Consider the following 5,000-nt stretch of genomic DNA (forward strand, 5'->3'; position numbering starts at 1 on the left):
CGCTCAAGAACTGCGCTACATCATGGTCGACTCTGATCCAGCTCGCTGAGAGACGGTCTGATACCTCGCCGAAGTATTGGAAGGTTTCCCTACCCTTCGTCGAGGACGACCATCTCTGCTGCCACATCTCTAAAGTCGCCTCCCTCAGCCTTCTGCGAACTTGGGCTTCGGTGACGACTTCGTCAGCCAATTCGGCCTGACTCACTTGATAGGTTCCATGTTGGAACCCGAGTTTCTTCCTGGCTTTGTACACGCAGCTGAACTCCGCTATCGCCAAGTCCACAGGTATCTCCCCGGCGATCACGGGGATCGCATCAGTGGAGACTGTCCTGTAGGCTTTGACGCAGCCAAGCAGAACATGCCTCTGCGCCCTGGTGAGCACTTTACTCGTCCCAGAGGTAAGGCGGTCTGCCCAGCCCGCGGCAGCATACGTGACGATTGGGACAAACAAGCCGCGGTACAAAGTACGCATCGTCCGATATCCCAATCCCCAGTTCGACTTAGCAATCCTTGCTAGCGCATTAAACGTTCGCAAGGACTTGGCATTCAAATACTCGACATGGGAATGGATACCCAGTCTAGAGTCAAAATGCACGCCAAGGTAACGCACAGAGTCCTTGACGGCAATATTCCGACCTCCTACTTTTATCACAGGTGGCCTCTCTCTGTCGAGAGAGCCTTTTAAGAAAAACATCTCGGTCTTGGTCGCAGACAGCGACAATTTCTGCTGGTCGCACCAGCGAGAAATGGTGTCCACAACCAATTGGCCATTGCTTTCTAGACCCTTCCTGCTGTTCGCGAAGATCAAGACAAGAAGGTCGTCTGCATAGGCGATGGGCTCGCAAGCGAGCCCGGCGTTCGATAGGAGCTGTAGAACCTCGTCGAAGACTAAGTTCCAACAGCTCGGACCAAGAATCGATCCCTGTGGGCAGCCCTTAGTGACTTTCTTCCGCACTGCACCGCGATCAGACACCATAGTCACCACGCGGCCGTCGAAGTAGTCGACCACCAATCTAAATAGGTTTTTTGGGCAGCCTCGCTTCCTCAACGCGTTGAGTATGCTTGGCCACCAGACATTATCAAAGGCCGCAGCAATGTCGAAGAGCAGACCCACGACGTACTTTTCCTCTCGACCGGACGCAAGCTCCCTCATCTTTACCACGGCATCAGTCGTGGATCGATGCGGCCTGAATCCGTATTGCCGATCGGAGGCGTAGTCGGGGTGCAAAAACAAACTAGCTAATCGCGTAGCGATTAGCTTCTCCAAGACTTTGCCTACGACCGAAAGCAAGCATATTGGTCTGTAGGACTTTATCTCCGTTTCAGGTTTCTCGGGTCCTTTAAGGATGGTAATGATGGACCCGACTTTCCATTCCACGGGAAAGACTCCGTGTGCCAGGCATCCGTTGTAGAGTCGGAGGAGCTCGCGTGAGATTGTATTACACGAACGTTTTAAAATCTCCGGCTCGATCCGATCTAGGCCTGGACACTTGCCGCTCTTCAGTCGGTTGACCGCCGATCTGAGCTCCGAGAGGGTGAAGGGACTGGCGTCCTCACTCTCCGGCTCGATGGCAGCTTCCCTCCTGACTCGCGCATGATCCGGGGAGTCATTCGCGGGGCTATCGTCCGGAATTAACCCCTCCAGCAGCGCGGAAGCGGTGGAGTCCCAGTCTGTGGTGTAACCCTGGGCAGTGTTACGATTTATATTCGAGATGACCGTGCTGGCTGTCATCTTCTGCCTCGTGATCTTATAAATGAGGCCCCAGGGTTCCTTGTTTCCCTGCTCGGTCACGAATGCACGCCAGCTGTGCGACCGAGCAGCTTTGATGGCGGCTTTGTAGGCCTTTCTCTGTTTAAGATACTCGGTCCTCTTGGCCGCCCTCTGCTCCTCTGAACATGCTGCGTTCTGCGAGGCTCGTCTAAGTTTGTAGACTCGCCTCTTTTGCCTCGTCAGGTCGGCCGTCCACCATGGGACGGATTTTGAATGCCACTGCTTGGTTGGCATCGAGGAGTCGCACGCTTGGACGATCATTCTTTCGATCTCCTGTGCTAGATGTTCGACATCCCCCTTATTGTTCAATGGATCGGGGGATATACTCCTCTTACTTTCCTGCAGCGCCTTGTCGAACTCGGGCCATTTTGCGCTTCGGAGTCGGAACCTTGGTAATAATCCGTTCCGGTTGGTGCTGCTGTTGCTACTAATTTCGGCAGCACCGTCCTCGGCGCAAAAACTCAAAGAAAACTCTATGACTCGGTGGTCGCTGGTCGTCAGGTCCTCGCGGACCTTCCAACCTCGCACCTTGTCGCAAATATCAGGTGTCGATAGTGTGACGTCGATGTATGACTGTCCACTAGGGCTGGAAAACGTCGGAGCGTTTCCAGCCTCGTTCAAGACAACCAAGCCATGGCTCACGATAAACTCTTCGAGTTTACGGCCTCTCACGTCCGTCTCCGCGCTGCCCCACTGGGCTGATTTCGCGTTAACGTCGGCAGAGATAATGACTCGGTTATGCTTAAGTGCGGAAAGAGCTCTCTCCAACCGCGCCAGACCTGATTCAACGTCATCGGAGCATTGAAAGTACTGGCTGATCAGGAAGAAGCTCCCAAACGAACCCGAGATGCTGACACAGGACAAATGCGTGTCGCACAAGTTAGAGACTTTGACCACGGTTAGATCCGGGTTTCTGACCGCTATTGCAGCCATCACCGGTTCGCCTGCCGTGATCAGCCTCGTTCTCAAGCCTAGCCCGGGCACAGTACCCCGCCAGCTATATGGCTCTTGTGCAAGCAACACATCTACCCCTCGCCTATGCATCTCAGTCCGGACTTCGTCGGTCACGTTTCGGGCCCGCTGCATGTTATGCTGCATGACCCGTATGACTCTCGAGCGTCGCCGGTCGTTTGTACTATCCATTCGAGATTCAAATTATTATTCGCGTCTTATACGAGACATCTCCAAAACCAGCGCTTCCTGATAGGAGGCGCAGGCCGGGTCTCGCGACTTATGCTCAGATGGTCGCCCTCTGTCTTTACAGTTGGAGCAAACCGGAGGCTTGCTCTTCCTGTTACAGAGCGCATACCCGTGCCCTTTTTCGGCACAATGTCCGCAGACATCCTCTTTGAATTTGCAGCGCTTCGCCGTGTGCCCGAAGCGCTGGCACTTATAGCATCGGGTGACCTGTATGAAGTCCCGCACACGACAGGAACTCCACCCGAGGTACACCCGGTCCCCTCTCTGCGCCAGCCGCCGACGAATCTGCGGACTGACGGCCACTACCCAGTTGGCTGTCTCCGGGGTCTTGCCAGCCATGCGACTGACCCGAACACCCGAAGGCACATCCTTCTGGGACGCCTCAGAGAGGTTTTGCCTCCAAAGACTGGAGGCAATTTCCTCCTTGCCCATCCCTTTCGGAATGTCATAAATCAGGACCTCGGGGTCCCGTTTGCTGGGCAAGGAGACGGACAGTCCCGCACTCGCCAGCTTCTTATTGCCTACGAAGGCTTTTAGGTCCTCCTTGCGATCGGTTTCGACGACGATGCCACCGGAGTGGATGCGTCGAACCGATCTGACACGGATCGCCTCCTTCGCAGGTTTTACGATCGACAGAACAGCTCTCTTAGTAGCATCGCTGTTCTGTCCTTTATCCTTTGGCGGGAAGATACGCACCACGTATTGTGTCGGTGGTCTTCTCGCCTCCGGAGTCGCTGACTGGTTGACCTTTGCCACTTGGGCGTAGGTCAACTGCGCGGCATTGGAGACCGTCTTCGGGAGGGTTCCCTTGGACGGCCCAGGTCGCGCCGCACTCATTACGGCAGGACGCGCTTTTAGGTCCGCCCTGACCGCGGCGAGTTGCCCTTCGACGAAGCTGTTTCGTTGAATCAGCTCCTGGACCAACTCGTTGAGTGCTCCGACTTCTGCTAGTATCTTCGACCCGGACTCCTTGTTGACTTTCGACTCGGGTCGAAAGCAAAAGGTCCGTATCTCCGATACTCGCCTGAAGGCTTCGTCTCTCACGAGATCGAGAGGCCGTACCTTGTGCCCGGAAACCGTCCCCTTCGATTTCCTGGCCTGGTTTGCTGCGGCCTTGCCAGTAGGTGCGACTGGCTTGGCACGCTTCGACTTTTTGGTGACGGTTTTCCAACCGCCACCTTCGGGGTCTTCGACACGCACGGGTGCCGGTTGCACCTTCACGAGCGTGTCTTTGACTGATTCGATTTTTCTGGGTTTCTCCTTCCCAGCCTTGCGGCTGGGGGAGTCCCCCGACTTGGGCGCTGTCCCCACGTTACCGGTGTCCGGCGCGCCTTCTACCGTGGCCTCAGTTTTCACCGAGACCGCTCGCGTGGGTGTCACGCATCTCTCCAAGGTCACACGAGGATTGGCGATGTTCAGCACCTTCCCGGACCTTGTCTTTTTCGCAGACGCAGGAGGGCTAACAGCTGCTGCTGTAGCTTCCGCGTCTGTGGCGACGGCTTCACTCCGAGTAGGAGCTGGACCCGCCGACTTCGAACGTTCAATTTGTACTTTCAATTTAGATCCCATAGTTAGATCTTTGCCTTCATCCGGTACGCTCCCCGGCCACCACCGACCCACACATTTTGGAACCCGCCATCAGGCTGGGTTAGGGCTACGCACCGGACATAGTCTGCTGACTGGGCCGATTGCTCAACCCAGCCCGCGTCCTCGCCCGTCAGAACCCACTCGCCGAAGCGTATGGTCGTTCCAAGCCGATTGACTGGACCAGGGCTGCTTTTCTCGTCCAGCCTCCCATCTAGCCGAAGCAGAGGCCAAAGGTACGTGTTGGGGACGTCTCACCCGCAGGAGAGGGCCCCCTCAGATCCCAGGATCCTCTTTTCCGACGACAAGGGTCGCCACGCACGGCAAACACGCGGGAGACAGCAGTCGGAGAGGCTGCCTCTTCCTCTCCACCACACTTCGTTCGGTTCGCTGCGTTTTGAGAACACGAGCTATCCAGCGGTACCTTTTTCGTGGAGGCTCAAGT

Source organism: Megalopta genalis, unplaced genomic scaffold (assembly GCF_051020955.1).
Source record: "Megalopta genalis isolate 19385.01 unplaced genomic scaffold, iyMegGena1_principal scaffold0033, whole genome shotgun sequence".
NCBI classification, from domain to species: domain Eukaryota; kingdom Metazoa; phylum Arthropoda; class Insecta; order Hymenoptera; family Halictidae; genus Megalopta; species Megalopta genalis.